Genomic DNA, 15,866 nt, shown 5'->3' with positions numbered 1-15,866 from the left:
TTATTTTTCCCTAAGGGGGTGATGAAGGGGGGTTTGATTTACTTTTATAGCGGGTTTTTTAGCGGATTTTTATGATTGGCAGCCGTCACACACTGAAATTCACTTTTTATTGCAAAAAAATATTTTTTGCGTTACCACATTTTGAGAGCTATAAATTTTCCATATTTGGGTCCACAGAGTCATGTGAGGTCTTGTTTTTTTGCGGGACGAGTTGATGTTTTTATTGGTAACATTTTCGGGCACGTGATTTTTTGATTGCTTTCTATTCCGATTTTTGTGAGGCAGAATGACCAAAAACCAGCTATTCATGAATTTCTATTGGGGGAGGTGTTTATACCATTCCGCGTTTGGTAAAATGGATAAAGCAGTTTTATTCTTCGGGTCAGTACGATTACAGCGATACCTCATTTATATTTTTTTTTATGTTTTGGCACTTTTATACGATAAAAACTATTTTATAGAAAAAATAATTATTTTTGCATCGCTTTATTCTGTGGACTATAACTTTTTTATTTTTTCTTTGATGACGCTGTATGGCGACTCGTTTTTTTGCGGGACAAGATGACGTTTTCAGCGGTACCTTGGTTATTTATATCCATCTTTTTGATCGCGTGTTATTTCTCTTTTTGTTTGGCGGTATGATAATAAAGCGTTTTTTGCCTCGTGTTCTTTTTTACGGTGTTCACTGAAGGGGTTAACTAGTGGGACAGTTTGATAGGTCGGGTCATTACGGACGCGGCGGTACTAAATATGTGTACTTTTATTGTTTTTTTTATTTAGAGAAAGAAATGTATTTATAGGAACAATATATATATATATATATATATATATATATACCAACACCGGAGCTACCGCCTCACCAACACCGGAGCTCCTGCAACCCTCAACCTACTGTCTCCTTCCCCATAATCCTGTAGAATGTAAGCCCGCAAGGGCAGGGTCCTCGCCCCTCTGTATCAGTCCGTCATTGTTAGTTTGTTTACTGTATGTGATATTTGTAACTTGTATGTAACCCCTTCTCATGTACAGCACCATGGAATCAATGGTGCTATATAAATAAATAATAATAATAATAATATATATTAGGATTTTTTTTAACATTTTTATTACATATGTGAATATTTCTTTTTTTTACACATTGCCGGGGGGGCATTATGTTATACTGTAAGATCGCTGATCTGACACTTTGCTGTGCACTGTGTCAGATCAGCGATCTGACGTGCACTCCTGCAGGCTTACCAGCGCTTGCTCTGAGCAGGCGCTGGTAAGCCACCTTCCTGCAGGACCCGGATACGGGCCTGCTGCAGAGAGGAGGAGGTAAGGCTGGTTTCACATTTGCGTTTTTTTTTGCGTTTTTGCACTAAAAAACGCAAAAACGCATGCGTTTTTTTTATACTTAACATTAAAAACGCATGCTTTTTGACGCGTTTTTGCAACGCATGCGTTTTTTCTCTGCATGCGTTGCATTGCAGAAATGCAACATGTAGTAATTTTAGCGGCGTTTTTTGCCGCAAAAAAAACACATGCGTTTTTTTTGCGGCAAAAAAACGTATTGATGTCTATGTAAATGCATGCGTTTTTAAGCAAGTGCGTTTGCATGCGTTTTTATAGAAAAACACAAGAATACACACTGATAAGCCACCCCCAAACCCTAACCCTAAGGGATCCTAACCCTAACCCTAAGGGTTAGGCTCCCTAGGGTTAGAGTTTGGGTTAGGGTTAGAGTTTGTGTTTTAGGGTTAGAGTTTGTGTTTTAGGGTTAAGGTTAGGGTAAGGGTTAGAGTTTGTGTTAGAGTTTGTTAGAGTTTGTGTTAGGGTTAGAGTTTGTGTTTTAGGGTTAGAGTTTGTGTTAGAGTTTGTTAGAGTTTGTGTTAGGGTTAGAGTTTGTGTTTTAGGGTTAGAGTTTGTGTTTTAGGGTTAAGGTTAGGGTAAGGGTTAGAGTTTGTGTTAGAGTTTGTTAGAGTTTGTGTTAGGGTTAGAGTTTGTGTTTTAGGGTTAGAGTTTGTGTTAGAGTTTGTTAGAGTTTGTGTTAGGGTTAGAGTTTGTGTTTTAGGGTTAGGGTTTGTGTTTTAGGGTTAGAGTTTGTGTTAGGGTTAGAGTTTGTGTTAGGGTTAGAGTTTGTGTGCACACTGTGCTGTTTGATTGCAGTGTGCCGGGGGTTAATGTGCCGGGGGCGGTCCGTGACCGCTCCTGGCACATAGTGCCGGATGTCAGCTGCAATAGTCAGCTGACACCCGGCCGCGATCGGCCGCGGTCCCCCTGTGAGCGTGGCCGATCGCATATGACGTACTATCCCATCGGTGGTGGGCATATGGGCCCACCCCACCTCGACGAGATAGTACGTCTAATGTCAGAAAGGGGTTAAAGCAAACTCAGCCAGTGGTAAAAAAGAAGACCAATCCTCCTGATTATCTGACACAAAACATCTCAGGTATGTCTCCAAACTTTATTTTAGATGTTCATCTGACCATTAGTTTGACGATGGATCGCCGAGGAAAAGGATAGATGCATCCTTAACTGGGAAGAAAACGCTCTCCAAAATTTAGATGCAAATTGGGTCCCCTGATCTGACACCACATCACAGTGGTTACCCCCAGGAAGCTTCACAATCTCAGTGACAAACACATGAGCCAGCGTCTTGGCATTAGGGAGAGCAGGTAAAGCAATAAAGTGAGCTATTTTACTGAACCTATCCACCACAACTAAGATAACCATTTTGCCAGAGGATGAAGGGAGAATCTAGAGCGGTGCTCGGCAGGGACGCCTGTCTCCTGGGGCTTCCGTTCCACGTTCCGCCCTGCATGCTCCTGCTGCTGCTTCCTGGATGCTGCACTTGTCCCACAGGTCTCCTGGCACGCCATTAAGGGCGCGCGCACTCCTGGTCTCTTAAAGAGACAGCCATTTTCAAAAATAGGTCTCAGCCAATGGCTGAGTGTCTCGTACTATTTCAAGCACCTCTGCCCGTAGGGAGGTGCCTGAGCAACAAGTGTTTCCTGTTGCTAGTTCTCAGGTTCCCAGCACTTCTGTGTAATGCTCAGCCTGTACCTCTTTCTAATTCTGGTTTGTTTCCTCAGTGTACCCTCCGTGCTTCCCTCGCCTTCTGGGGCTACGCCTGCACCACCTGCTACTCTCCGTGCCAGCTAACCGTTTGAGCTGCCTGTCTCCTATTTGGTTCTTTGTACTTGCAGTACCTGCCTACCCGCCAGTTCAGCTTCCACGTACCCGGGGTCTAACTGGAGGTAGCACCTTGCGTCTCCCAAACTTCCCACTCTGGCCCTGTTTGAGGGGTCTTACTACAGGAGTCTGGGGTTCGCTTAGTCACGCCCCCTTTGGAGTCCCCCGGGTAGTGGTCCCGTGTTTCACAATCAGTTCAATAAATGAATGTGCACTTCACCACCTGTGCCTCCTTTCCATTCGTTATAGAATCATGATGAAATCCATGGATAAATGAGTCCATGGTGGGTCAAGAATGTGTAAGATTGTAGTAGCATCGTACGCAATGAAGAGGCAGTGACCCACAATGTTCAAACACAAAAGTCTCTTTTAATGAGTTTCCTCACAGCATTAAAGTCCAATTCACATAAATGCATATAACTTCAGTGTATATTATCAGTATTCAGTTTACACCAGTTCATAGCAATATATATCAAAGGGCTTTAGATTGCGGTCCCTAAACAGGCCAGACTTCGCTTGTCCAGTTTCCCTGGGCGACCACACGTCATATTACAGCCCCCATACATCTCCATACACACAGCCTCATATGTTGCAGACACTACACACACCAGCTTTTCTCTGACTAGTTCTCATGGGTGTCCTGCATCACTGTATCCAGTGGCGTAACTACAAAGTTATGGGCCCCGGAGCGAACTTTCAAATGGGGCCCCCCACCATGCCAAAATATTTTCCACCCAAATTCACATTTTCCCTATTAATTTTGCACACTATAGCTTTATTGCAAAGTTGTATAGTGGGACCTCAGTTGCATAACTATCCAGTGCCCCATCCTGACATATATTTGTCCCCCGTACTGCCATTGTTATGTAATGTATAAAAGAAAATAAACCATTATACTCATCAGGGGCTAACATAGAAGTCATGGGGATCCATATGAGAAGTATAATGCACCCCCATAGTACTCGTTATAGTATAATACACTCCCCATAGTCCCTCATATAGTATTGTACACTCCTCAGTCCTCCATATAGTATAATACACTCCTCCGTATATTAAAATACACTCCTCATAGTCCTCCATATAGCATAATACACTCTTCGTAGTGCTCCATATAGTATAATACACTGCTCAGTCCTCCATATAGTATAATACACCCCTCATAGTCCTCCATATAGTATAATACACTCCTCAGTCCTCCATTTAGTATTATACACTCCACATAGTCCTCCATATATTAAAATACACTGCTCAGTCCTCCATATAGTATAATACACTCCTCATAGTGCTCCATATAGTATAATGCACCGCCATCGTCATCCATGTTGTACAATTCACTTCCCATAGTATAATGCACCCCATAGTTCTTTATATAGTATAATATATTCCCCATAGTCCTCGATTCAGTATAATGCAGCCCACATATAGTATAATACAGCCACCCCACAGAGTATACTGCAGCCCTGCTATACAATACAATGTAACCCCCATAGAATATAATGCAGCCCCCCTCATAGTGTAATGCAGCCCCTCCATACAGGGGCAGTGAGAAAGACATGAGGAAATGGTGACTAGGGGGCAGGGGACAAGGACACAAGGGGGGTAGGGGAGACAGGCATAATGGTAACATAGGGGGGCTAGGGAGCAAGGAAGACAGGCACAAGGGGACATATGGGGGCTAGGAGGCAGGGGAGGTTACAAGGGGACTAGTGGGCAAGGGTGACTGACACAAGGGGACAAGGGAGACTGGCACAAGGGGACACACAGGGACTAGTTGGCCAGGGAGACTGACAAGGGGACACACAGGGACTAATGGGCAAGGGACACTGACACAAGGCTACACACGGGGACAAGGGATAGATGCACAAGGGGACTCATAGGAACTAAGAGGAAGGGGAGAAGGGCACAATGGGACACACGGGGACTAGGGTGCAAGGGAGACAGGCACAAGAGGACACAAGGCGACTCCGAGGGCAGAGTAGATAGGGGCGCAAGGGCTGCAAGGGGACAGAGGAAGATGGGGGGGTAGACTTGGGAGGAGGGAAGAAGGGGGCACAGGGATTACAAGGACAGGGTAGATGGAGAACACACGGTGAGAAAGGGGACAGGGGAGACGAGAGCAGGGCAGATGAGTCACATGGGGACAAGGGGCAGGGAATGCATGGGGGGTGCAGGAGGACTCAGGGCATGGGAGATGAGGAGCATTGGGAGACCAGGGGATGAGGAACAAGGTGTGTACGGGGGGCCCGGAGGAGCACAATGACCTGAACTTGGGGACCTACTAGGACATGGGGCACGGGACAGCAGGGAGGAAACGGGGCTGGTGTCACAGGGGGCCAGGGACGCTGGGGGCAGAGACGGCGACACACGGGCAGCAGACACACCTCACTTCCGCCAGTCCCGTACACCTCCATGTTCATCCCTGGATCCTCCATATGGATGAGCCGCTGCGGCATCCCCCTCCTGGGTGGCTTGGTCCACGTGCCCCCCACTAGCTCTGGAACCGCCTGTTCCCGGTCGCAGAAGCCGCCACAGGCTTTGCCAATATGGCGGCCACCATGACCTGTGCAGATGCTACACTGCTTGGGCCCCACACACAGTGGGTGCGCGATGAAGTGATGTCATCACGCACCCGCAGTGTCAGAGGCAGAGGGGAATGATGGGAGAGGGAGCATCAGCTAACGCTCTCTCCTCCATCATTGCTTTGAACTGTACCGGCATCATAAACGCCGGTATAGTTCACTGCGGCGGCTACGACGGGGGGAGTCGGGTGCCTCTGACCTGTCGGGCCCCTGACTTGCCAGACTGTGGTAGTTACGCCCCTGCCTCACACACACTACAGATATCACACACACACACACACACTTCAGATATCACACACACACACACTACATATATAACACACACACTACATATATAACACACGCACTACAGATATCACACACGCACACACTACATACTGTATATAACACACACACTACATATATAACACACACACTACATATATAACACGCACTACATATATAACACACTTCAGATATCACACACACTACATATATAACACACGCACTACAGATATCACACACACACTACATACTGTATATAACACACACACTACATATATAACACACGCACTACAGATATCACACACGCACACACTACATACTGTATATAACACACACACTACATATATAACACACACACTACATATATAACACACGCACTACATATATAACACACTTCAGATATCACACACACACACACTACATATATAACACACGCACTACAGATATCACACACACACTACATACTGTATATAACACACACACTACATATATAACACGCACTTCAGATATCACACAGATATCACACACACACACTACATATATAACACACACACTACATATATAACACACGCACTACAGATATCACACACACACACACTTCAGATATCACACAGATATCACACACACTACATATATAACACACACACTACATATATAACACACACACTACAGATATCACACACACTACATACTGTATATAACACACACACTACATATATAACACACACTACATATATAACACACACACTACATATATAACACACGCACTACAGATATCACACACACACACACACACTTCAGATATCACACAGATATCACACACACACACACTACATATATAACACACACACTACATATATAACACATGCACTACAGATATCACACACACTACATATATAACACACACACTACATATATAACACATGCACTACAGATATCACACACGCACTACAGATATCACACACGCACACTACATACTGTATATAAGACACACACTACATATATAACACACACACTACATATATAACACACGCACTACAAATAACACACACACACACACTATAGATATCACACACAAACACACCAGCTCATATACACATCTCCCACTCCTCTCTGGTAAAGGGGAGCAGGGCCGTATTTGCCACTAGGCACTTGAGGGCACGTGCCTAGGGCGGCGGGATGCGGGGGGGCGCCCTTGAGCTAGGTTTTTTCCTTTTTTTTTTTTTTTTTATTTTATAAAACTCCGGGGTCAAGTTTCCGCCCCCCCTCCTCCCTCCCCCCTTCCCGCCCCCCCTCCTCCCTCCTTCCCGCCCCCTTCCCTCCCTCCCTGAAGACGTAATACTCACCTTCCTCCAGCGGTGGCTGCAACTGCGTCTCAGCGCCGTCCTGTCTTCAGCGGTCACATGGTACCGATCATTAAGGGTGATGAATATGCGCATATTCATCACCCTTAATTAGCGCTACCATGTGACCGCTGAAGACAGGAAGGAAGACGCTGAGATGCCAGGAAGTTCTGTGCTGCGCGCCGGTGAGAGGTAAGTATGACAGGGAAAAAAAGTGGGGTGCCGTGCACACAGGGGAGGAGGATGGGGAGCCATGCATACAGGGGAGAAGGATGGGGAGCCGTGCATACAGGGGAGAAGGATGGGGAGCCGTGCACACAGGGGAGAAGGATGGGGAGCCGTGCATACAGGGGAGAAGGATGGGGAGCCGTGCATACAGGGGAGAAGGATGGGGAGTCGTGCATACAGGGGAGAAGGATGGGGAGCCGTGCACACAGGGGAGAAGGATGGGGAGCCATGTACACAGGGGAGAAGGATGGGGAGCCGTGCACACAGGGGAGAAGGATGGGGAGCCGTGCACACAGGGGAGAAGGATGGGGAGCCGTGCACACAGGGGAGAAGGATGGGGAGCCGTGCACACAGGGGAGAAGGATGGGGAGCCATGTACACAGGGGAGAAGGATGGGGAGCCGTGCATACAGGGGAGAAGGATGGGGAGCCGTGCACACAGGGGAGAAGGATGGGGAGCCGTGCACACAGGGGAGAAGGATGGGGAGCCATGCATGTACACAGGGGAGAAGGATGGGGAGCCGTGCACACAGGGGAGAAGGATGGGGAGCCGTGCACACAGGGGAGAAGGATGGGGAGCCGTGCATACAGGGGAGAAGGATGGGGAGCCGTGCATACAGGGGAGAAGGATGGGGAGCCATGAACGCAGGGGAGAAGGATGGGGAGCCATGAACGCAGAGTGGGAGGATGGGGGAGCCATGAACGCAGAGTGGGAGGATGGGGGAGCCATGAACGCAGAGTGGGAGGATGGGGGAGCCATGAACGCAGGGGAGAAGGATGGGGGAGCCATGAACGCAGGGGAGAAGGATGGGGAGCCATGAACGCAGAGTGGGAGGATGGGGGAGCCATGCTTGCAGGGGAGAAGGATGGGGGAGCCATGAACGCAGGGTGGGAGGATGGGGGAGGCATGAACGCAGTGTGGGAGGATGGAGTATAAATATGGAGTATAAATACTGGGCCCTATAAGGGGGACACAGTGTGAGAGGACAGTGTGAAGAGGGGACTGGTATAGAAAGGAGAGGACAGTGTGAAGAGCATGTACCATAAGAGGGACAGTGTGGGGGTCATACTTTGTGCAGACAATATAGTGAGGGGCAATTTTTTATTTGGGAGCATTATAATGACACTTGTATCTTTAAGGGCGTCATGTGGAGACTTTCTGCAAAAGAGCGGCGAAGATGGAAGTCTGCAGAGACGGCTGTGGATGAGAAAACTCATCATGGGATCTGGACAAGATGAAGAAAAGGAGAACGGCTCCAGAGGCGACGTCATCTATCAGGTACCTGGATGTAAATGTTATTTGTGATGCTAACTCTCATGTTTTTATATATGTTAGGAGATTTAAAGGGACACTGTCACCTGAATTTGGAGGGAACAATTTTCAGCCATAGGGGTGGGGTTTTCGGGTGTTTGATTCACCCTTTCCATACCCGCTGGCTGCATGCTGGCTGCAATATTGGATTGAAGCTCATTCTCTGTCCTCCGTAGTACATACTGTACCTGCACAATCTGCAATCTTGCCTTGCGCAGGCGTGTACTATGGAGGACAGAGAATGAGCTTCAATCCAATATTGCAGCCAGCATGCAGCCAGCGGGTAAGGAAAGGGTGAATCAAACACCCGAAAACCCCACCCCTATGGCTGAAAATTGTTCCCTCCAAATTCAGGTGACAGAGTCCCTTTTAAAGGGGATGTCCAGGCTTGTGATGAGTCTGCAGTCATTCTTTGTGACTGCAGACTTCTGAATTCTCACAGTGCACACTGCACGCTGTCAGGATTCTCTCATGCTGGGGATTTACATTAATGCGATCACGTGCTGACTAGACATGCGTGACCTCCGTCAATGAAAATGAACTGAGCGAGGCCGGGCACATCTAGTCAGAATGTGGTCAGAAGTCTACAAATCACATACTTGTGCTGACATGACCGTCCACCGGCAAGGGAGAATCCTAAAAGTGCAGTGCATGCGTTGTGAGAATTCAGAAGCTGCGATGTCAGGATTCAGCTCTGCAAGTTCCAGTAGTCGTCACATGGACACGTCACTCATATGCGATTTTTCAGACTTAGGGTGTGTGTCCACGTTCAGGATTGCATCAGGATTTGGTCAGTATTTTACATCAGTATTTGTAGCCAAAACCAGGAGTGGGTGATAAATACAGAAGTGGAGCATATGGTTCTATTATAGTTTTCCTCTAATTGTTCCACTCCTGGTTTTGGCTACAAATACTGATGAAAAATCCTGACCAAATCCTGATGCAATCCTGAACGTGGACACATACTCTTATGGTCCTGTGACAACGAGCTTCTCTTCTGCTTCTCTTAGTTTTTCACTGAACATTGAGAGCATTAGGGAGAGGAGCTCGTGGGCACATGACTGAGTGTGCAAATCACATATGTCCTTGGCGGAGGGGGGGCACCAAAATGAATTCTTTCCCCGGGTGCCAGAAACCCTAGATACACCTCTGCTGGTATGCTACTGCGAGCGGTGATTACCGGGTGCGGTGGAGGGAGGTCTGTGCACAGGCAGTGAGGCAGGGACTGAGGGTGTGCACAGAGAGGATGGAGACCCGGAGACTGCCCGTCCCAGTCTACGCCGTAGCCTAGAGCCCTCATTATCATAGGAATATGGCAGTTAATAAATTGCTTTTCTGAAGCTTTATAGTGTAGTTTTAGGTCAGGGAGGGTTGGATAGGGATGAGCTAGCAAGGTGCAGGGACAGGTAATGATGGCTACTTGCGAACATGTGTGGCAATTGCGGTTTTGCACTTACGATGATACATAAAACACTGCTAGTAGTGTTTTTTCTCATTGCTGCAAGTACCGCATTTGCCGGATGGCGGCAAAACCGCAAGAGCCGCACATGTCTGTAAGTCCCATAGGGAATGAATGAGGCCGAACGCAGTGTTGCCCTAAGTGATCCATTACGCGGCAGATGCGGAAAAACTGTCGGATCTGCTGCAAAAGGCGACTTTCACATCAGCGATTTTTGCCAAAGTCACTGCCGATAGTGTCATACTCACCAAAGGGGGAGGCAGCACTAAAAGTGCCTAGGGCAGCAGAAACTCTAAATACGGCCCTGAAGGGGAGGCTGATAATAACCTGCAGCTCCTCAGCGTCTCCTGCTTGCACACCGCTGTCATGTCCCGCCCCTCCCCCGCTCTCCCCTTCAGTCCTGGGGCTCAGAGCAGGAGACGCTGTCACAGTCTCACAGACAGTGCTGACTGGAGCTGCTTCCAAGTTCCTCTCCCATACCCCGGCTGCCCCCTCCCCCTAGATACGCCTGGGACTGTTGCCGTGCGGATGGATCTCCTCCTGCACTGCAACATGGTATCGGCCGATGCCTCTGACCTGCCGGGCGGAGGGCCCCTGACCTGCCGGGCCCCGTCGCAATGGCGACCGCTGCGACTGCAGTAGTTACGCCACTGACTGTATCACAGACTCTTTCAGTCTCTTCACTCACACAGCCGTACACAGTCCAGGATATCCTCTGTATAGCAGCCGGGCACCATATCCACCTGTTTGCAATCGTTACACATGCTAGTCCTCTTTCGGACACAGGACATCCACCTCCGGGTACAGGACTGTCCACATTCGAGACCAGTACCATGGACGACTTGCATCACTGTATACGCTGCGGGTGCCAGACTATTCAGCTGCCCTGGGTGCTTGCTTCGCTGGCCTGTGCCTCCATGCACTTAGCCAGCGCTCTGTAGGCCTCTGCTCTGCACAGCAGCACACACCAGACTGACACTGACATGCACCTCGCACACCTGACACACCCATACCTCTTACTGCAGGGATTTTAACACACACAAACCTGTGGCCTTCAGCCACATGGAAAACGTGGACCGGAGATCCGTGACTCTCATGCACACCTATGGACTTCATCCGTCTGTATGCACATCCTGGGGAGAACAAACAGCGCCCCCTAGCTGTAACAGAGGCCACAGCCTCACAAATAGTTAATGGTAAAAGAGCCCCAGATGGGCGAGTATGCCGGGTTTGACAGCGCACACATACACTACAACAGGATACGAAGTGAATTACATCCTTATGCAATCTTGGCCACCAGAAACGATGAGAAAGGAGGTCCAATGTCACCTTACTACCTGGCTGACCTTGGACTGTCTGATGTGCCTCTAAATTTTTTTAGATTGTACAGGTGCAAACAATCTCCCTGAAGGACCAGCAAGGGCGTCCCCCTGAGTCTTTAAGGCTAGATTCAGATTGCGTTAGTGCAATCCGTTTAGCGCCTAGTGCTAGCGGATTGCGCTAACGCAATGTGTTGTAAAGGGGTTGCGTTAAACGTCCCCGCTCTCGCAGATCTCCGATCTGCGAGAGCGGGGAACGGACCGCGGGCGCGCCTCGGATGCTGCAAGCAGCGTCCACGGCGCGCCACAAAACACCGGCACATCGCTAGCGCGTGCCGAAAATGGCACGCGCTAGTGATGCGTGTCCCCATTGCTGTTAATGGGCGCGCTAACGGACACGTGGCACGGCGTTAATTTCGCCGTGCAACGCTGTCCGTTAGCGCGGTCCTATTAACGCAATGGGAATCTAGCCTAATTCCTCACCCTCAAGTTCAAAACACACGTTTTTGTAAAATAGGGACAGCATCATCAGTACTCCCAACTCCTGGAAAACTCTGAGACAAAGCATCTGCTTTGACGTTCTTAATCCCAGGACAGTAAGTGACCACAAAATTCAGACGTTTCGCAATCTGCTAGGTACATCAAGTTTTTATGATCAGTTATGACTGTGACCGGGTGAACTGCCCCCTCCAAAAAATGATGCCATTCCAATGCCAACTTAAAGGCTAAAAGTTCACTATTGCCTACGTCATAGTTTCTTTCGGCTGATGACAACTTTTTAGAGAAGAAAGCACATGGATGCCATTTACTAGGTGACAGCCTTTGAGACAATACAGCCCCGATCCCCACCTCCAAGCCATCAATCTCGACAATAAATGGTTAAGAAGCATCGGGTTGTATGAGTACTGGCGCAGTGGAAAAACATATCTTCAAAGAAGAAAATGCCTGCTGAGTACAGTCGGATCACCTCGAGAAGTTCGCACCTTTCCTAATTTTGTCACTAAGGGGTTTGACAAAAGACGAGAAGTTTCGGATAAATTTCAGATAATAGTTTGTAAACCCCAAAAAAGCGCTGTAATGCTTTTAGATTTTCTGGGAGGTTCCATTCCAGGACTGCTCAGATCTTAACAGGATCCATGTGGAAACCTGCAGCTGAACTAGAAAACCTAAGAACTGATCCGCCTGTATGGCGAATACACTTCTCCAACTTAGCATACAGTTTATTATCCTGTAGAACCTGTAAGACCATGGATCTGAGCGAACCGAGCATCCACCATATTGGCTCCAGCCCCAGTTTCCGTACCTATAACCACTTCTGCAGTTAGGATAAGCGACTAAACACTTGTGCAGGAGATATATATACACCCAGGTTGTAATCCTCCACGCACCCTGGGGTCAGAAGGTTTCTGATGGTTTCTGGTGTATAGGTATAGACTGACAAACCACAATAAAATTACCCTATTTTCCACAGTAAAAGTTAAATAAACTAGATCGAAAAGACGATTGTAAATATAAATGGTATAGTTGAAAAGTCATCCTTTTGTGGAAAAAAACAAGCCGTCATATAGCTCCATCAGTAGAAAAATTTAAAAAAAAGCTATAGCTCACAGAATACACTGATGCAAAAATAATTCTATTTTTCTATATACTGTGTAAAATTGCCAAAACATAAAAAAATATATAAATGTGACATCTCTGCAATAGTACTGACCAGAAGAATAAAGCTGCCTTATCGGAACAGCATGAAAGATAAAAAAAAAAAACAATTCCTGAATTGCTGTTTTTTGTTAATTCTGCCTCCCAAAAATCAGAATAGAAATTGATAAAAAAAATGCATGTGCCCGAAAATGGTACTAATAAAAACGTCAACTTGTCCCGCAAAATATAAGCATCACATGACTCCATCAGCAGAACTATAGGAAAATTATAGCTCTCAAAATATGGTGATTCAAAAACTTTATATTGAAAAAAAAAAGAAAAAGCATTTTTTAGTGTGTGACAGCAGCCAAACATAAAAAACTATATAAATCTATTGTCACTGTAATTGCACTGACCCAAAGAATAAAGTCATCTAATCATTTATTCTGCATGAGGAACGGTGTAAAAAATAAATAAAAATAATTCTTAACCTGCTATTGATTTGTTCATTCTGCCTCCCAAAGATCTACTAAGGCTTGGTTCATATTTACCCTGTACTCTGCGCTGTGCGCTTACCCTACGCATTAGTAAGGGTCCTTCTTGTTGTAAGACAAGGATAGGAATGTGATCGATACATGAGGTGCAAGAACCAGGACGCTAGGGAGCTTCGGGTTGCATAGGGCAAGTGTCAGGGTGCCCACCTTCATCTTTGCCTAGTGGCAGAGCTCCCCTTCACATCCGTCTCTCCTTGCATCGTCTTCCTTCTGGCAAAAGTGTGATTGCATAACAGTAAAATCTGCACTATAAGATGGTGCTGCTTCCCTTCTGAGCTTTGCACTGTTCATGAAAAGTAGTTCCCAATTACAAGAAGGGTATTGGCACATTCAGGAAAAATTCCACAAAAAACTGACGTCCATTTTTTTCCTATTAGACTTCAGTGCACAATACTATAAAATTCTAAGAGGCACATGTCGTGTCAATATGATCACTGCACCCCTAGATGAATTCATTGGGGGTGCAGTTTGTAAAATGGGATACACCCTTTGTACTCCCTGTGATACACCCTCTGTGCCGCCTGTGATACATCCTCTGTGCCCCTGTGATACTCCCTCTGTGCCCCTTGTGATCCTCCCTCTGTGCCCCTTGTGATCCTCCCTCTGTGCCCCGTTATACTCCCTCTGTGCCATGTGACACTCCCTGTGATACCCCTTCTGTGCCCTGTGATACTCCCTGTGCCCCCTGCGATAACCCCTCTGATACTCCCTCTGTGCCCCCTGCGATACCCCCTCTGATACTCCCTCTGTGCCCCGTGATACCCCCTCTGTTCCCCGTTATACTCCCTCTGTGCCCTGTGATACTCCCTCTGTGCCCTGTGATACTCCCTGTGCCCCGTTATAATCCCTCTGTGCCATGTGACACTCCCTCTGTGCTCCCTGTGATACTCCCTCTGTTCCCCGTTATACTCCCTCTGTGCCATGTGATACTCCCTCTGTGCCCCGATACCCCCTCTGTGCCCTGTGATACTCCCTGTGCCCCTGCGATAACCCCTTCTGCCCGTGATACTCCCTCTGTGCCATGTGATACTCCCTCTGTGCCCTGTGATACTCCCTGTGCCCCCTGCGATACCCCCTCTGCCCTGTGATACTCCCTGTGCCCCTTGCGAATTTCGATACCCCCCTCTGTGCCATGTGATACTGCCTGTGCCCCGTGATACTCCTTGTTCCCCCTGCGATACCCTCTTCTGTGCCATGCGATACTGCCTGTGCCCCCTGTGATACACCCTCTGTGCCATGTGATACTGCCTGTGCCCCCTGTGATACTCCATGTGCCCCCTGTGATACACCCTCTGTGCCATGTGATACTGCCTGTGCCCCCTGTGATACTCCATGTGCCCCCTGCGATACACCCTCTGTGCCATGTGATACTGCCTGTGCCCCCTGTGATACTCCATGTGCCCCCTGCGATACACCCTCTGTGCCATGTGATACTGCCTGTGCCCCCTGTGATACTCCATGTGCCCCCTGCGATACACCCTCTGTGCCATGTGATACTGCCTGTGCCCCCTGTGATACTCCCTGTGCCCCCTGGGATACACCCTCTGTGCCATGTGATACTGCCTGTGCCCCTGTGATACTCCCTGTGCCCCCTGCGATACCCCTGTGCCCCGTGATACTCCGTTCCCCCTGCGATACCCCCCTGTGCCATGTGATACTGCCTGTACCCCTTGGATTACACCCTTTGTGCCCCGTGATGCTCCAGCTGTGTTCCCTTCCATGCCCACTTTTAGTCACTTGTATATTTCTGTAATTCAGAAATTACTGTAATTCAGAAAACTTTTCACAAATAAATACATTGTGGAGATAAGACCACGTTGTAACGTTGTGTGTGGCGGGTGAGACCGTCAGGGGAGTGAGCGCTGTATGCTAGTGGCGCTATCACAGGCACACAAGACACGACGGGCCTACTGGTGCCCGTGGAGATTTGACTCTACACAGCGGCTACATCCAGTCAGGAGAAGACTACATCTCCCGGCATGCCTTGGAATGACTCA

Source organism: Ranitomeya imitator, chromosome 1, assembly GCF_032444005.1.
Source record: "Ranitomeya imitator isolate aRanImi1 chromosome 1, aRanImi1.pri, whole genome shotgun sequence".
NCBI classification, from domain to species: Eukaryota; Metazoa; Chordata; class Amphibia; order Anura; family Dendrobatidae; genus Ranitomeya; species Ranitomeya imitator.
This window is presented reverse-complemented; position numbering follows the sequence as displayed.